The 18,430-nt window shown below is 52.7% G+C and overlaps 6 non-coding genes and 1 pseudogene across 6 annotated transcripts; all 7 read right to left on the bottom strand.

The window, feature by feature from the left end:
• Positions 1 to 60: 60 nt before the first annotated feature.
• Positions 61 to 252, bottom strand: LOC148141252 (U2 spliceosomal RNA). The gene has a single exon (XR_015752719.1). It is a non-coding gene; the product is annotated as a U2 spliceosomal RNA (small nuclear RNA).
• Positions 253 to 2,104: 1,852 nt separating this feature from the next.
• Positions 2,105 to 2,296, bottom strand: LOC148141251 (U2 spliceosomal RNA). Its single transcript, XR_015752716.1, has one exon. It is a non-coding gene; the product is annotated as a U2 spliceosomal RNA (small nuclear RNA).
• A 1,855-nt stretch (positions 2,297 to 4,151) lies between these two features.
• LOC148141250 (U2 spliceosomal RNA) lies at positions 4,152 to 4,343 on the bottom strand. Its single transcript, XR_015752715.1, has one exon. It is a non-coding gene; the product is annotated as a U2 spliceosomal RNA (small nuclear RNA).
• A 1,855-nt stretch (positions 4,344 to 6,198) lies between these two features.
• On the bottom strand, positions 6,199 to 6,390 carry LOC148141249 (U2 spliceosomal RNA). Its single transcript, XR_015752718.1, has one exon. It is a non-coding gene; the product is annotated as a U2 spliceosomal RNA (small nuclear RNA).
• Positions 6,391 to 8,245: 1,855 nt separating this feature from the next.
• On the bottom strand, positions 8,246 to 8,437 carry LOC148141248 (U2 spliceosomal RNA). The gene has a single exon (XR_015752717.1). It is a non-coding gene; the product is annotated as a U2 spliceosomal RNA (small nuclear RNA).
• A 1,817-nt stretch (positions 8,438 to 10,254) lies between these two features.
• LOC148141247 (U2 spliceosomal RNA) lies at positions 10,255 to 10,446 on the bottom strand. The gene has a single exon (XR_015752609.1). It is a non-coding gene; the product is annotated as a U2 spliceosomal RNA (small nuclear RNA).
• A 1,827-nt stretch (positions 10,447 to 12,273) lies between these two features.
• On the bottom strand, positions 12,274 to 12,452 carry LOC148141246 (U2 spliceosomal RNA; annotated as a pseudogene).
• Between the last annotated feature and the right edge of the window lie 5,978 nt (positions 12,453 to 18,430).

Below are 18,430 nucleotides of genomic sequence, written 5' to 3'. Positions count from 1 at the left end.
AACTAGCAAAGGCAAGAGATTCACATTCCATTAACCTGCTTTTGAACTTGGCTAGTAGGCATTGGCTGCACCATCCCTGGAAACACTGCAATACCAGGCTGATACATGGAGGGGACAGAGCAAGCCCTTAAGCCATCTCCCTGCTCCAAAAATCCATTTAATACAAACACTCCCACGATCGGGAGATATCAGCGATTAAACTGATAAGAACAGAAACTACACATATTCCGAGCCAAAAGGCCGAGAAGCGATAGCACATTAATACTCCAACGGTGGGGGTCATATTTGCCGACTATCCTTTCCATCAGTTTGATGATATTCAAAGTTCGTTTATTCCCTTACCGTGGACCTTCCAAGATTTCCGACCAGATCGGAAGATCACTTTGCAGCAGTCGCTGTGCTTTCCCCGTGGTTTTCTGTCCATCTGTTACGTAGCTGCGTAGATCGCGCTGACGACCAATCAGATGGCACGGGCCGGAGCCGCCATGGAAGCGCACGTCAGGTCGACTGCAGAGAGGTTTCTCCCGCTGATCGGGGACAGCAGCAGGGTCATTCTCCCGGTGATCGGGGACAGCAGCAGCAGCGGCGGCGGCGGCGGCGGCAGGGTCATTTCCCCGGCATCTACAAGATTCACCAGAATTCCTCAGGCAGCAACCTTCCAAACCCATGGCCAACACAGCCTTGAGGGATGACGGCAGCAGATCCGTGGGAACACCACCATTCGCAAGTTCTTTCCCGAGGCACTCGCTGTCCTGAATTGCAAATATATCGTTGTTCCTCCGGTGTCACTGGGTCAAAATCTGGAATCCCCGCCCAAACAGCATCGCGGGGCTACCGACAGCACATGGACTGCAGCGGTTCGAGAGAGCAGCTCACCACCAGGGTGATCTCGGGATGGGCAAGAAATGTTGGCCTTGACAGAAAGATCCTATTCATTTCCTCCCCTTGTGTTCGTGTCGCTCGCCCAGAAATGCGAATCATTGTTTCCCTCACGTACAGGATTCGCTCCTTGGCATTCCACATCAATCTGAAAAGTTGTGAAAAGTGAATTACGTCCGTGCACCCTTTCTTTATCGTCCACTTTCAATATCCTCTCTACTTGTATCCGACTCTCTGTGTAGAATGGGGAGGGAGCTGATCTCCCTATGTAAACAGGTCACGCTGCAAGTGCACCTCATCGCCACAAGCAGCTCGATTTGACCTCTCCGTTCACATTACTGCAGATCGCTGAGAACATTTGAAGCCGATCCAGTTGACAAACTGACAACTATTTTGCTACTTGCACCACAAATGATGACAAATCATTCCAAATCGTACGGGTGGCACGGTGGCTCAGTGGTTAGTACGGCTGCCTCGTGGTACCAGGGAGCTGAAGTGAGTTCCAGCCTCGGGCGATCGTCTGTGTGAATAATCTTTACGTGCAGGCATAGCCACTAAAGCAGGTTGCTTCCGTATAGTAGTTTGCGAAGAAACAAACAGAGATGGGGGTTTCACTCTATTCAGGAAATAGACCAAAGCCATTTCTTTCTTGTTCAAGAAAATATTCGGATAAATTTGATGCGTCGGTGGGTGTGGGGTAGGGGTTGTGGGGGCTGATCTGATAGCCATTTGACATTGGCTGAGTTATGGGATCCCACAACCTGATTTGACTGTGTTAAAAATCCCACAACACCAGGTTACAGCTCAACGGGGTTACTTGGAAGTACAGCAGTCACCACCAGCTACCCCCCGCCCCACCACCGCCGTACCATCGGTGGGATACGTTCCAAGACCGAACGCAGAAGACCGAAACGGCGGATAGGGGCAAACCCATACATTTAAATTGGAAAGTTACCTCCCTGGCAGCCCCCTGGTTCCAGAATGTTCCCTGTAGCACGTTCGGGCCGCGGATATGGGAGTTACCCTGTCCTGGCTTTCAGCGTGCTGCACCTTCGTCAGGTAACTGCAGAGCAGGATCATAAGACAGAAAACTGGTAACAAAAGATGATAGTTTCATGCAACTGAAAAGACAATAGATGGAACAATCACTGCAATCAACACGGCAAACTAGCAAAGGCAAGAGATTCACATTCCATTAACCTGCTTTTGAACTTGGCTAGTAGGCATTGGCTGCACCATTCCTGGAAACACTGCAATACCAGGCTGATACATGGAGGGGACAGAGCAAGCCCTTAAGCCATCTCCCTGCTCCAAAAATCCATTTAATACAAACACTCCCACGATCGGGAGATATCAGCGATTAAACTGATAAGAACAGAAACTACACATATTCCGAGCCAAAAGGCCGAGAAGCGATAGCACATTAATACTCCAACGGTGGGGGTCATATTTGCCGACTATCCTTTCCATCAGTTTGATGATATTCAAAGTTCGTTTATTCCCTTACCGTGGACCTTCCAAGATTTCCGACCAGATCGGAAGATCACTTTGCAGCAGTCGCTGTGCTTTCCCCGTGGTTTTCTGTCCATCTGTTACGTAGCTGCGTAGATCGCGCTGACGACCAATCAGATGGCACGGGCCGGAGCCGCCATGGAAGCGCACGTCAGGTCGACTGCAGAGAGGTTTCTCCCGCTGATCGGGGACAGCAGCAGGGTCATTCTCCCGGTGATCGGGGACAGCAGCAGCAGCGGCGGCGGCGGCGGCGGCGGCAGGGTCATTTCCCCGGCATCTACAAGATTCACCAGAATTCCTCAGGCAGCAACCTTCCAAACCCATGGCCAACACAGCCTTGAGGGATGACGGCAGCAGATCCGTGGGAACACCACCATTCGCAAGTTCTTTCCCGAGGCACTCGCTGTCCTGAATTGCAAATATATCGTTGTTCCTCCGGTGTCACTGGGTCAAAATCTGGAATCCCCGCCCAAACAGCATCGCGGGGCTACCGACAGCACATGGACTGCAGCGGTTCGAGAGAGCAGCTCACCACCAGGGTGATCTCGGGATGGGCAAGAAATGTTGGCCTTGACAGAAAGATCCTATTCATTTCCTCCCCTTGTGTTCGTGTCGCTCGCCCAGAAATGCGAATCATTGTTTCCCTCACGTACAGGATTCGCTCCTTGGCATTCCACATCAATCTGAAAAGTTGTGAAAAGTGAATTACGTCCGTGCACCCTTTCTTTATCGTCCACTTTCAATATCCTCTCTACTTGTATCCGACTCTCTGTGTAGAATGGGGAGGGAGCTGATCTCCCTATGTAAACAGGTCACGCTGCAAGTGCACCTCATCGCCACAAGCAGCTCGATTTGACCTCTCCGTTCACATTACTGCAGATCGCTGAGAACATTTGAAGCCGATCCAGTTGACAAACTGACAACTATTTTGCTACTTGCACCACAAATGATGACAAACCATTCCAAATCGTACGGGTGGCACGGTGGCTCAGTGGTTAGTACGGCTGCCTCGTGGTACCAGGGAGCTGAAGTGAGTTCCAGCCTCGGGCGATCGTCTGTGTGAATAATCTTTACGTGCAGGCATAGCCACTAAAGCAGGTTGCTTCCGTATAGTAGTTTGCGAAGAAACAAACAGAGATGGGGGTTTCACTCTATTCAGGAAATAGACCAAAGCCATTTCTTTCTTGTTCAAGAAAATATTCGGATAAATTTGATGCGTCGGTGGGTGTGGGGTAGGGGTTGTGGGGGCTGATCTGATAGCCATTTGACATTGGCTGAGTTATGGGATCCCACAACCTGATTTGACTGTGTTAAAAATCCCACAACACCAGGTTACAGCTCAACGGGGTTACTTGGAAGTACAGCAGTCACCACCAGCTACCCCCCGCCCCACCACCGCCGTACCATCGGTGGGATACGTTCCAAGACCGAACGCAGAAGACCGAAACGGCGGATAGGGGCAAACCCATACATTTAAATTGGAAAGTTACCTCCCTGGCAGCCCCCTGGTTCCAGAATGTTCCCTGTAGCACGTTCGGGCCGCGGATATGGGAGTTACCCTGTCCTGGCTTTCAGCGTGCTGCACCTTCGTCAGGTAACTGCAGAGCAGGATCATAAGACAGAAAACTGGTAACAAAAGATGATAGTTTCATGCAACTGAAAAGACAATAGATGGAACAATCACTGCAATCAACACGGCAAACTAGCAAAGGCAAGAGATTCACATTCCATTAACCTGCTTTTGAACTTGGCTAGTAGGCATTGGCTGCACCATTCCTGGAAACACTGCAATACCAGGCTGATACATGGAGGGGACAGAGCAAGCCCTTAAGCCATCTCCCTGCTCCAAAAATCCATTTAATACAAACACTCCCACGATCGGGAGATATCAGCGATTAAACTGATAAGAACAGAAACTACACATATTCCGAGCCAAAAGGCCGAGAAGCGATAGCACATTAATACTCCAACGGTGGGGGTCATATTTGCCGACTATCCTTTCCATCAGTTTGATGATATTCAAAGTTCGTTTATTCCCTTACCGTGGACCTTCCAAGATTTCCGACCAGATCGGAAGATCACTTTGCAGCAGTCGCTGTGCTTTCCCCGTGGTTTTCTGTCCATCTGTTACGTAGCTGCGTAGATCGCGCTGACGACCAATCAGATGGCACGGGCCGGAGCCGCCATGGAAGCGCACGTCAGGTCGACTGCAGAGAGGTTTCTCCCGCTGATCGGGGACAGCAGCAGGGTCATTCTCCCGGTGATCGGGGACAGCAGCAGCAGCGGCGGCGGCGGCGGCGACGGCAGGGTCATTTCCCCGGCATCTACAAGATTCACCAGAATTCCTCAGGCAGCAACCTTCCAAACCCATGGCCAACACAGCCTTGAGGGATGACGGCAGCAGATCCGTGGGAACACCACCATTCGCAAGTTCTTTCCCGAGGCACTCGCTGTCCTGAATTGCAAATATATCGTTGTTCCTCCGGTGTCACTGGGTCAAAATCTGGAATCCCCGCCCAAACAGCATCGCGGGGCTACCGACAGCACATGGACTGCAGCGGTTCGAGAGAGCAGCTCACCACCAGGGTGATCTCGGGATGGGCAAGAAATGTTGGCCTTGACAGAAAGATCCTATTCATTTCCTCCCCTTGTGTTCGTGTCGCTCGCCCAGAAATGCGAATCATTGTTTCCCTCACGTACAGGATTCGCTCCTTGGCATTCCACTTGAATCTGAAAAGTTGTGAAAAGTGAATTACGTCCGTGCACCCTTTCTTTATCGTCCACTTTCAATATCCTCTCTACTTGTATCCGACTCTCTGTGTAGAATGGGGAGGGAGCTGATCTCCCTATGTAAACAGGTCACGCTGCAAGTGCACCTCTTCGCCACAAGCAGCTCGATTTGACCTCTCCGTTCACATTACTGCAGATCGCTGAGAACATTTGAAGCCGATCCAGTTGACAAACTGACAACTATTTTGCTACTTGCACCACAAATGATGACAAATCATTCCAAATCGTACGGGTGGCACGGTGGCTCAGTGGTTAGTACGGCTGCCTCGTGGTACCAGGGAGCTGAAGTGAGTTCCAGCCTCGGGCGATCGTCTGTGTGAATAATCTTTACGTGCAGGCATAGCCACTAAAGCAGGTTGCTTCCGTATAGTAGTTTGCGAAGAAACAAACAGAGATGGGGGTTTCACTCTATTCAGGAAATAGACCAAAGCCATTTCTTTCTTGTTCAAGAAAATATTCGGATAAATTTGATGCGTCGGTGGGTGTGGGGTAGGGGTTGTGGGGGCTGATCTGATAGCCATTTGACATTGGCTGAGTTATGGGATCCCACAACCTGATTTGACTGTGTTAAAAATCCCACAACACCAGGTTACAGCTCAACGGGGTTACTTGGAAGTACAGCAGTCACCACCAGCTACCCCCCGCCCCACCACCGCCGTACCATCGGTGAGATACGTTCCAAGACCGAACGCAGAAGACCGAAACGGCGGATAGGGGCAAACCCATACATTTAAATTGGAAAGTTACCTTCCTGGCAGCCCCCTGGTTCCAGAATGTTCCCTGTAGCACGTTCGGGCCGCGGATATGGGGGTTACCCTGTCCTGGCTTTCAGCGTGCTGCACCTTCGTCAGGTAACTGCAGAGCAGGATCATAAGACAGAAAACTGGTAACAAAAGATGATAGTTTCATGCAACTGAAAAGACAATAGATGGAACAATCACTGCAATCAACACGGCAAACTAGCAAAGGCAAGAGATTCACATTCCATTAACCTGCTTTTGAACTTGGCTAGTAGGCATTGGCTGCACCATTCCTGGAAACACTGCAATACCAGGCTGATACATGGAGGAGACAGAGCAAGCCCTTAAGCCATCTCCCTGCTCCAAAAATCCATTTAATACAAACACTCCCACGATCGGGAGATATCAGCGATTAAACTGATAAGAACAGAAACTACACATATTCCGAGCCAAAAGGCCGAGAAGCGATAGCACATTAATACTCCAACGGTGGGGGTCATATTTGCCGACTATCCTTTCCATCAGTTTGATGATATTCAAAGTTCGTTTATTCCCTTACCGTGGACCTTCCAAGATTTCCGACCAGATCGGAAGATCACTTTGCAGCAGTCGCTGTGCTTTCCCCGTGGTTTTCTGTCCATCTGTTACGTAGCTGCGTAGATCGCGCTGACGACCAATCAGATGGCACGGGCCGGAGCCGCCATGGAAGCGCACGTCAGGTCGACTGCAGAGAGGTTTCTCCCGCTGATCGGGGACAGCAGCAGGGTCATTCTCCCGGTGATCGGGGACAGCAGCAGCAGCGGCGGCGGCGGCGGCGGCGGCAGGGTCATTTCCCCGGCATCTACAAGATTCACCAGAATTCCTCAGGCAGCAACCTTCCAAACCCATGGCCAACACAGCCTTGAGGGATGACGGCAGCAGATCCGTGGGAACACCACCATTCGCAAGTTCTTTCCCGAGGCACTCGCTGTCCTGAATTGCAAATATATCGTTGTTCCTCCGGTGTCACTGGGTCAAAATCTGGAATCCCCGCCCAAACAGCATCGCGGGGCTACCGACAGCACATGGACTGCAGCGGTTCGAGAGAGCAGCTCACCACCAGGGTGATCTCGGGATGGGCAAGAAATGTTGGCCTTGACAGAAAGATCCTATTCATTTCCTCCCCTTGTGTTCGTGTCGCTCGCCCAGAAATGCGAATCATTGTTTCCCTCACGTACAGGATTCGCTCCTTGGCATTCCACATCAATCTGAAAAGTTGTGAAAAGTGAATTACGTCCGTGCACCCTTTCTTTATCGTCCACTTTCAATATCCTCTCTACTTGTATCCGACTCTCTGTGTAGAATGGGGAGGGAGCTGATCTCCCTATGTAAACAGGTCACGCTGCAAGTGCACCTCATCGCCACAAGCAGCTCGATTTGACCTCTCCGTTCACATTACTGCAGATCGCTGAGAACATTTGAAGCCGATCCAGTTGACAAACTGACAACTATTTTGCTACTTGCACCACAAATGATGACAAATCATTCCAAATCGTACGGGTGGCACGGTGGCTCAGTGGTTAGTACGGCTGCCTCGTGGTACCAGGGAGCTGAAGTGAGTTCCAGCCTCGGGCGATCGTCTGTGTGAATAATCTTTACGTGCAGGCATAGCCACTAAAGCAGGTTGCTTCCGTATAGTAGTTTGCGAAGAAACAAACAGAGATGGGGGTTTCACTCTATTCAGGAAATAGACCAAAGCCATTTCTTTCTTGTTCAAGAAAATATTCGGATAAATTTGATGCGTCGGTGGGTGTGGGGTAGGGGTTGTGGGGGCTGATCTGATAGCCATTTGACATTGGCTGAGTTATGGGATCCCACAACCTGATTTGACTGTGTTAAAAATCCCACAACACCAGGTTACAGCTCAACGGGGTTACTTGGAAGTACAGCAGTCACCACCAGCTACCCCCCGCCCCACCACCGCCGTACCATCGGTGGGATACGTTCCAAGACCGAACGCAGAAGACCGAAACGGCGGATAGGGGCAAACCCATACATTTAAATTGGAAAGTTACCTCCCTGGCAGCCCCCTGGTTCCAGAATGTTCCCTGTAGCACGTTCGGGCCGCGGATATGGGAGTTACCCTGTCCTGGCTTTCAGCGTGCTGCACCTTCGTCAGGTAACTGCAGAGCAGGATCATAAGACAGAAAACTGGTAACAAAAGATGATAGTTTCATGCAACTGAAAAGACAATAGATGGAACAATCACTGCAATCAACACGGCAAACTAGCAAAGGCAAGAGATTCACATTCCATTAACCTGCTTTTGAACTTGGCTAGTAGGCATTGGCTGCACCATTCCTGGAAACACTGCAATACCAGGCTGATACATGGAGGAGACAGAGCAAGCCCTTAAGCCATCTCCCTGCTCCAAAAATCCATTTAATACAAACACTCCCACGATCGGGAGATATCAGCGATTAAACTGATAAGAACAGAAACTACACATATTCCGAGCCAAAAGGCCGAGAAGCGATAGCACATTAATACTCCAACGGTGGGGGTCATATTTGCCGACTATCCTTTCCATCAGTTTGATGATATTCAAAGTTCGTTTATTCCCTTACCGTGGACCTTCCAAGATTTCCGACCAGATCGGAAGATCACTTTGCAGCAGTCGCTGTGCTTTCCCCGTGGTTTTCTGTCCATCTGTTACGTAGCTGCGTAGATCGCGCTGACGACCAATCAGATGGCACGGGCCGGAGCCGCCATGGAAGCGCACGTCAGGTCGACTGCAGAGAGGTTTCTCCCGCTGATCGGGGACAGCAGCAGGGTCATTCTCCCGGTGATCGGGGACAGCAGCAGCAGCGGCGGCGGCAGGGTCATTTCCCCGGCATCTACAAGATTCACCAGAATTCCTCAGGCAGCAACCTTCCAAACCCATGGCCAACACAGCCTTGAGGGATGACGGCAGCAGATCCGTGGGAACACCACCATTCGCAAGTTCTTTCCCGAGGCACTCGCTGTCCTGAATTGCAAATATATCGTTGTTCCTCCGGTGTCACTGGGTCAAAATCTGGAATCCCCGTCCAAACAGCATCGCGGGGCTACCGACAGCACATGGACTGCAGCGGTTCGAGAGAGCAGCTCACCACCAGGGTGATCTCGGGATGGGCAAGAAATGTTGGCCTTGACAGAAAGATCCTATTCATTTCCTCCCCTTGTGTTCGTGTCGCTCGCCCATAAATGCGAATCATTGTTTCCCTCACGTACAGGATTCGCTCCTTGGCATTCCACATCAATCTGAAAAGTTGTGAAAAGTGAATTACGTCCGTGCACCCTTTCTTTATCGTCCACTTTCAATATCCTCTCTACTTGTATCCGACTCTCTGTGTAGAATGGGGAGGGAGCTGATCTCCCTATGTAAACAGGTCACGCTGCAAGTGCACCTCATCGCCACAAGCAGCTCGATTTGACCTCTCCGTTCACATTACTGCAGATCGCTGAGAACATTTGAAGCCGATCCAGTTGACAAACTGACAACTATTTTGCTACTTGCACCACAAATGATGACAAACCATTCCAAATCGTACGGGTGGCACGGTGGCTCAGTGGTTAGTACGGCTGCCTCGTGGCACCAGGGAGCTGAAGTGAGTTCCAGCCTCGGGCGATCGTCTGTGTGAATAATCTTTACGTGCAGGCATAGCCGCTAAAGCAGGTTGCTTCCGTATAGTAGTTTGCGAAGAAACAAACAGAGATGGGGGTTTCACTCTATTCAGGAAACAGACCAAAGCCATTTCTTTCTTGTTCAAGAAAATATTCGGATAAATTTGATGCGTCGGTGGGTGTGGGGAAGGGGTCGTGGGGGCTGATCTGATAGCCATTTGACATTGGCTGAGTTATGGGATCCCACAACCTGATTTGACTGTGTTAAAAATCCCACAACACCAGGTTACAGCTCAACGGGGTTACTTGGAAGTACAGCAGTCACCACCACCCCCGCCGTACCATCGGTGGGATACGTTCCAAGACCGACCGCAGAAGACCGAAACGGCGGATAGGGGCAAACCCATTCATTTAAATTGGAAAGTTACCTTCCCTGGTTTCAGAATGTTCCCTGTAGCACGTTCGGGCCGCGGATATGGGGGTTACCCTGTCCTGGCTTTCAGCGTGCTGCACCTTCGTCAGGTAACTGCAGAGCAGGATCATAAGACAGAAAACTGGTAACAAAAGATGATAGTTTCATGCAACTGAAAAGACAAGAGATGGAACAATCACTGCAATCAACACGGCAAACTAGCAAAGGCAAGAGATTCACATTCCATTAACCTGCTTTTGAACTTGGCTAGTAGGCATTGGCTGCACCATTCCTGGAAACACTGCAATACCAGGCTGATACATGGAGGGGACAGAGCAAGCCCTTAAGCCATCTCCCTGCTCCAAAAATCCATTTAATACAAACACTCCCACGTTCGGGAGATATCAGCGATTAAACTGATAAGAACAGAAACTACACATATTCCGAGCCAAAAGGCCGAGAAGCGATAGCACATCAATACTCCAACGGTGGGGGTCATATTTGCCGACAATCCTTTCCATCAGGTTGATGATATTCAAAGTTCGTTTATTCCCTGACCGTGTACCTTCCAAGATTTCCGACCAGATCGGAAGGTCACTTTGCAGCAGTCGCTGTGCTTTCCCCGTGGTTTTCTGTCCATCTGTTACCTAGCCGCGTAGATCGCGCTGACGACCAATCAGATGGCACGGGCTGGAGCCGCCATGGAAGCGCACGTCAGGTCGACTGCAGAGAGGTTTCTCCCGGTGATCGGGGACAGCAGCAGGGTCATTCTCCCGGTGATCGGGGACAGCAGCAGCAGCAGCGGCGGCAGGGTCATTTCCCCGGCATCTACAAGATTCACCAGAATTCCTCGGGCAGCAACCTTCCAAACCCATGGCCAACACAGCCTTGAGGGATGACGGCAGCAGATCCGTGGGAACACCACCATTCGCAAGTTCTTTCCCGAGGCACTCGCTGTCCTGAATTGCAAATATATCGTTGTTCCTCCGGTGTCACTGGGTCAAAATCTGGAATCCCCGCCCAAACAGCATCGCGGGGCTACCGACAGCACATGGACTGCAGCGGTTCGAGAGAGCAGCTCACCACCAGGGTGATCTCGGGATGGGCAAGAAATGTTGGCCTTGACAGAAAGATCCTATTCATTTCCTCCCCTTGTGTTCGTGTCGCTTGCCCATTGATGCGAATCATTGTTTCCCTCACGTACAGGATTCGCTCCTTGGCATTCCACATCAATCTGAAAAGTTGTGAAAAGTGAATTACGTCCGTGCACCCTTTCTTTATCGTCCACTTTCAATATCCTCTCTACTTGTATCCGACTCTCTGTGTAGAATGGGGAGGGAGCTGATCTCCCTATGTAAACAGGTCACGCTGCAAGTGCACCTCATCGCCACAAGCAGCTCGATTTGACCTCTCCGTCCACATTACTGCAGATCGCTGAGAACATTTGAAGCCGATCCAGTTGACAAACTGACAACTATTTTGCTACTTGCACCACAAATGATGACAAACCATTCCAAATCGTACGGGTGGCACGGTGGCTCAGTGGTTAGTACGGCTGCCTCGTGGCACCAGGGAGCTGAAGTGAGTTCCAGCCTCGGGCGATCGTCTGTGTGAATAATCTTTACGTGCAGGCATAGCCACTAAAGCAGGTTGCTTCCGTATAGTAGTTTGCGAAGAAACAAACAGAGATGGGGGTTTCACTCTATTCAGGAAACAGACCAAAGCCATTTCTTTCTTGTTCAAGAAAATATTCGGATAAATTTGATGCGTCGGTGGGTGTGGGGAAGGGGTCGTGGGGGCTGATCTGATAGCCATTTGACATTGGCTGAGTTATGGGATCCCACAACCTGATTTGACTGTGTTAAAAATCCCACAACACCAGGTTACAGCTCAACGGGGTTATTTGGAAGTACAGCAGTCACCACCACCCCCGCCGTACCATCGGTGGGATACGTTCCAAGACCGACCGCAGAAGACCGAAACGGCGGATAGGGGCAAACCCATTCATTTAAATTGGAAAGTTACCTTCCTGGCAGCCCCCTGGTTTCAGAATGTTCCCTGTAGCACGTTCGGGCCGCGGATATGGGGGTTACCCTGTCCTGGCTTTCAGCGTGCTGCACCTTCGTCAGGTAACTGCAGAGCAGGATCATAAGACAGAAAACTGGTAACAAAAGATGATAGTTTCATGCAACTGAAAAGACAAGAGATGGAACAATCACTGCAATCAACACGGCAAACTAGCAAAGGCAAGAGATTCACATTCCATTAACCTGCTTTTGAACTTGGCTAGTAGGCATTGGCTGCACCATTCCTGGAAACACTGCAATACCAGGCTGATACATGGAGGGGACAGAGCAAGCCCTTAAGCCATCTCCCTGCTCCAAAAATCCATTTAATACAAACACTCCCACGTTCGGGAGATATCAGCGATTAAACTGATAAGAACAGAAACTTTTTTTTAATTTCAAAAATATACTTTATTCATATATATTTAATCTATACAATTGGACATGTCATCATTCTGTAAACATTCCATTTCTTTGCGTGTCGGAACAGGGTAATCATTCCTATTCACAGGTTAGTGCGATTACATTGAGCTCAGACGCCAGCGGAGCCCAAATAACTGCGTGGGCCCCCTGTTCTTCTTTAGGCAGGCAGATGTTAGACGGTGGTCTTTCCCCACCGCGCCTTGGCGGCAGCTGCCCCAAGCTTCAGCGCGTCCCTCAACACGTAGTCCTGGACCTTGGAATGTGCCAGTCTGCAACACTCAGTCGGGGTCAACTCCTTCAGCTGGAAGATCAACAGGTTTCGGACCACCCAGAGAGCGTCCTTCACCGAGTTGATGATCCTCCAGGCACAGTTGATGTTCGTCTCAGTGTGCGTCCCAGGGAACAGACCGTAGAGCACGGAGTCCCGCGTCACGGCGCTGCTCGGGACGAACCTCGACAGACACCACTGCATTCCTCTCCAGACTTCCTCTGCATAGGCACATTCCAGAAGGAGGTGTGTGACAGTCTCGTCCCCCCCGCAGCCGCTTCGAGGGCAGCGTGCGGTGCGGCTGAGAGTCCGGGCGTGCATAAAGGATCTCACAGGCAGAGCCCTTCTCACCACCAGCCAAGCCATGTCTTGGTGCTTGTTGGAAAGTTCTGGCGATGAGGCATTCTGCCAAATGGCTTTGACAGTCTGCTCAGGGAACTGCTCGACAGGATCTGCCCTCTCCTTTTCCCGAAGGGTCTCAAGGACACTACGTGCTGACCACTTCCTGATGGACTTGTGGTCAAAGGTGTTTTTCTTCATAAACTTCTCCACGAAGGACAGGTGATATGGAACGGTCCAACTACTCGGAGCGTTCCGCGGCAGCGAGGCCAGGCCCATCCTTCGCAACACCGGGGACAGGTAGAACCTCAGTACGTAGTGACACTTGGTGTTTGCATACCAGGGATCCACGCACAGCTTGATGCAGCCACACACAAAGGTGGCCATCAGGGTGAGGGTGGCATTGGGTGTATTTTTTCCCCCGTTGCCCAGATCTTTGTACAGCGAGTCCCTTCGGACCCGGTCCATCTTTGATCTCCACACGAAGTGGAAGATGGCCCGGGTGACTGCAGCGGCACAGGTTCTGGGGATAGGCCAGACCTGTGCCAAGTATAACAGCAATGACAGTGCCTCACACCTGATGACCAGGTTTTTTCCCGCGATGGAGAGCGACCGTTGCTCCCATCTGCCCAGTTTCTGCCTCACCTTCCTGATACGCTCCTCCCAAGACTTGGCGCACGCCCCGGCCCCCCGAACCAAATACCCAGCACCTTCAGGTGGTCAGTCCTGACGGTGAAGGGGATCGAGGATCGGTCGGCCCAGTTCCCGAAGAGCATGGCCTCACTCTTGCCTCGGTTTACCTTGGCCCCCGAGGCCCGTTCGAACTGGTCACATATGCACATGAGTCTGCCCACGGACAGCGGATCCGAGCAGAAAACGGCGACGTCATCCATGTACAGGGAGGCCTTAACCTGCAGGCCCCCGCTGCCAGGAATAGTCACCCCTCTCAGGCTCGCATCCTTCCTGATGGACTCGGCAAATGACTCTATGCAGCACACAAGCAAGGCAGGAGAGAGAGGGCAGCCCTGCCTGACTCCAGATCTGACTGGGAAGCTATCTGATTCCCACCCATTGATTGAGACTGCACTGACAATGTTGGTGTAGAGCAGTCTGATCCAATTAGCGAATCCCTCCCCGAAGCCCATTTTGGAGAGGACATCCCTCATATATGTATGCGATATCCTGTCAAAGGCTTTCTCCTGGTCCAGGCTGATGAGGCAGGTGTCCACCCCCCTGTCCTGCACGTAGGCGATCGTATCCCTGAGGAGTGCGAGACTCTCAGCGATCTTCCTGCCCGGTACAGCACAGGTTTGGTCAGGGTGAATCACCGATCCCAGAGCAGACCTGACCCGGTTGGCGATTATCTTTGACAGAATTTTGTAATCCGTATTCAACAGTGAGATTGGTCTCCAATTTTTGAGTTCCTCCCTCTCCCCCTTCCGCTTGTAGACGAGGGTGATGATGCCTTTCCTCATGGATTCACTCATGGTACCTGCCCGAAGCATACTGACATACACCTCCAGCAGGTCCTGGCCAATCAAGTCCCACAGAGCGGAATAGAGCTCGACCGGTAAGCCGTCGCTTCCGGGAGTTTTATTCTTTTCGAAGGACTCGAGGGCCTTGGTCAGCTCGTCCAGAGATAGTGGCTGGTCCAGCCTCTCTCGTGTTCCGTCGTCTAGGACCTCCGTGATAGAGGACAGGAACGACTGGGAGGCCGCGCTGTCGGTCGGCTTCGCGTCATACAGACTGGCATAGAAGGATTTACTGATCCTCATGACGTCAGCCTGGGATGACGTTAGCGAGCCATCTTCTTCCTTCAGGCTGCTAAGCACAGAGCTCTCTTTGTGCACCTTCTGGAAGAAGAAACGTGAGCACGTCTCGTCCTGCTCCATCGAGCAGACCCTGGACCGGAAGATTATCTTGGAGGCCTCCGAAGCAAAGAGCGAGGCTTGCTGGCCCTTCACCTCCTTGAGGTCCTCCGTGACGTCCACCCCCATCGTCTGCAGCAGGAGCAGGTTCTGCATACTTTCCTGGAGCTGGGACAGTTTTCCCTGTCTCTCTCTCACCTCCTGAACACCTTTGAGGATGAAGAACCTCTTGATGTTCCCTTTTACTGTTTCCCACCAGTCTGCTGGAGACTCAAAGAGGGACTTCACGGTTCTCCAACCTGCATAGTCCCTCTTGAGCTCCTTAATGTTTCCCGGGGTCAACAGCTTGGTGTTCAGCTTCCACGTTCCCTTACCAGCCCGCTGCTCGTCCTGTAGGTGACAGTCGGCCAGCAGGAGGCAGTGGTCGGAGAAGAACACCGGCTTGACGTCGGTGGATCTGACCGAGAGCGTTCGGGACACAAACAGGTAATCTATCCTTGAGCGGATAGACCCGTCTGCCCGTGACCAGGTGTATCTACGCTGCGCTCCATCTGCAGGGGCGCTGAAGACGTCGTGCAGCTTGGTTTCAGATCTCCAGTTCTTTCTGATTTGGAAAACTGATGAAGGGCTTATGCCCGTAACGTTGACTCTCCTGCTCCTCGGATGCTGCCTGACCGGCTGTGCTTTTCCAGCGCCACACTCTTCGACTCTGATCTCCAGCATCTGCGGGCCTCACTCTCTCCTTGAGGAGATGACTGACCTCCAATAACCACAGCTGCCTTCCTTCGGGCCAGGTGATGCCACATTCAGTCAAATTCTACCACTTTCACCTCACCTCTGGAGATCAGCTCCTCTGTCCATGGTTAGACTAAGGTTGTAATGACGACAGGATTGGAGTCCCCCAGGTGCTAGCCAGTCTACAGATATTTCTTCCTCTTGTCCAATAGGTTTTGCTTTGTTCAGCCTGGAATGTGTCTCAGCATTCTGCAGAGCATCACCTCATGACTCCTTTACTACTTGAAGAGCTCAAAACCTTGTTTTTACATTCATTCACGGGAATGAGGGTGTTGCTGGCTGAGCCAGAACTTATTGCCATCCCTAATTAGCCAGAGGGGTATTTGGGCACTTGCTGTGGGTCTGGAGTCACACGTAGGTCAGACCAGGTAAGGATGGCCGATTTCCTTCCTTAAAAGGAACCAGATGGGTTTTTTTCCAGGAAGAAAGGAAACACCCGGGTGGCCAGTGACAAACACTGCCCTTCACATCAAAGGGCAGTGCTGTGTGATCAAACAGTGAAGGGGAGGGCAGGGACTACATCAAAATAGAGTTGGAGGGGGATATAATGCACTCCACTCCCTGCATGCCCACCTCTCCCTGAACAACTCCAGGGTGTGGTTGACACCGCGTGCTCCTTCTCCAAGGACACCCGGGCTCTAACGTAACCGTGGAAGAGGGGCAGGAGGTCGGCCCTAACGACCCCCTCCATGGCCCGCTGCCTGGACCTGTTGATGGCCAGTTTGGCCAGGCCAGGAGCAGGCCCACGAGGAGGTCTTCAGACCTGCCCTCCCTCCTCCGTACCGGGTGCCCAAAGATCAGGAGCGTGGGACTGAAGTGCAACCAAAAGCAGAGGAGAAGGTTTTTAAGAAAATCAAAAAGGGAGTGCAAACGCCCACACCCAATATACACGTGGTCCATGGACTCCACAGCGCCACAGAACAAGCAGTTGGGCTGGGAGTCCGTGAACCACCGCAATCTGCGGTTGCAGGGGACTGCTGCGTGCAGCACCCTCCACCCCAGATCCCCGAGAGAAAGGGGGAGGACTCCCGCGTAGAGAGCCCTCCACTGGGGATCCCCACCGCCCGGTGGCAAATGGGCACGCCAAGGCGTGTCCGGACGGTGGATGAGGGAGAAGAGGTGGACGGTGTGCAGCAGCAGTCTGTACAGGGCCTGCCTTTTTACATCCTTAAAAAGGGACAAAATTAAAATTTCGGAGGCGGCTCAGGTTGTGGGGCACAGGCTCCCGCGGGAAGTACGGGACCTTGGGGCCAATGTGAAATTCCGTCCGGGCTGGGGTGAGCGCGGACGGGATCCCACCGCACACCTGAGCATCCTCCAACTGGTGCACTGCGTCGGGTCCGAGCACCGCCGTTTTGAGGCGTCGGATGGCGGTGGCCACGTACCGGACGTCTACCGCTGCCCTGCCTGCTATGTCCTGCGGCAGCGTCCAGCCCAGGCCCCCGGCACCCAGCACGTCCCCGACCCTGGTCGCCCTCGCCGCCGCGGCCCTCCCCTCCGACAGCCACTCGAACCCGCGAGTACGGAGGTGCGGATTCCTGAGCAACGGCTCCCTGACGACAGCCGCTACTCCAGCCGGAGGGTAGGCGCGACGCGATTCGACCATGTTCCAGACAGTGATCAGGTCCTGGTAAAAGACAGGCAGCGTCTTGAGGGCGACCTGCAAACCGTCACGGTCGACGAACAGGAGCTGCGTGTCGTAGTTGAGGTTACGCACCTGGCGGAAAAAATACGTCGCCAGGGCGCACCATCTAGGAGGAGGCTCGACGTAAAGGTATCGCCGCAAGGTCTGAAGGCGGAACGTCGCGACCTGGGTGCGGGCGCACACCAGCGACTGACCGCCCTCCTCAATAGGGAGACTCAGAACCTGCGCGGCGACCCAGTGCATCTTTTTGTCCCAGAAGAAATCGACCAACGTTCTCTGGATGCCAGCGACAAAGCCAAGAGGAGGGACCAAAGTGACCAGCCGGTACCACAGCATGGCGGCCACCAGCTGGTTTATGACCAGCACTCGACTCCTGTAAGATAGCACTCGGAGCAGTCCTGTCCAGCGGCCTAGGCGAGCCGAGACTTTGGCCTCCAGCTCCTGCCAGTTGGCCGGCCAGGATTCCTCAGCCGGGCTGAGGTAGACCCCCAGGTAGAGGAGATGGGTGGTACTCCAGCTGAACCCCCGTAACTCCTCCGGCAGAGAGTCCACCCGCCACGGGCCGACCAGTAGTCCGGAACATTTGGCCCAGTTGATCCTGGCGGAAGACGCCGCCGAGTACACGGCCTGGCACTCGCGCATCCTCCCCAGGTCAGCCGGGTCGGTGAAAGTGAGGAGCACGTCGTCGGCGTAGGCCGAGAGGACCACCCCCGTGCCCGCGCCGCGCAGAACCAGCCCCGACAACCTCCTCCGCAAGAGGCGCAGGAAAGGCTCCACGCACAGGGAATACAGCTGGCCGGACAGGGGGCAGCCTTGACGCACTCCTCTCCCGAAGCGAAGGGGCGCCGTCAGGGACCCGTTAACTTTAACCAGACACTCTGCGGCGGCGTACAAAAGTCGGATCCGGGCGACGAACTGCGCCCCGAACCCGAATGCCCGCAGAGTCCCGAGCAGGTACTCGTGATCGACCCTGTCGAACGCCTTCTCCTGGTCGAGAGACAGGAAGGCGCTCGGCAGACCAGCCCGTCGACAGAAATGGATCAGGTCC

Source organism: Chiloscyllium plagiosum, unplaced genomic scaffold (assembly GCF_037043375.1).
Source record: "Chiloscyllium plagiosum isolate Xiang-an unplaced genomic scaffold, Cpla_swu_hap1 HiC_scaffold_33, whole genome shotgun sequence".
Classification (NCBI taxonomy): Eukaryota; Metazoa; Chordata; class Chondrichthyes; order Orectolobiformes; family Hemiscylliidae; genus Chiloscyllium; species Chiloscyllium plagiosum.
The sequence above is the reverse complement of the archived record's forward strand: the minus strand, read 5'-3'. Positions and strand labels throughout refer to the sequence as shown.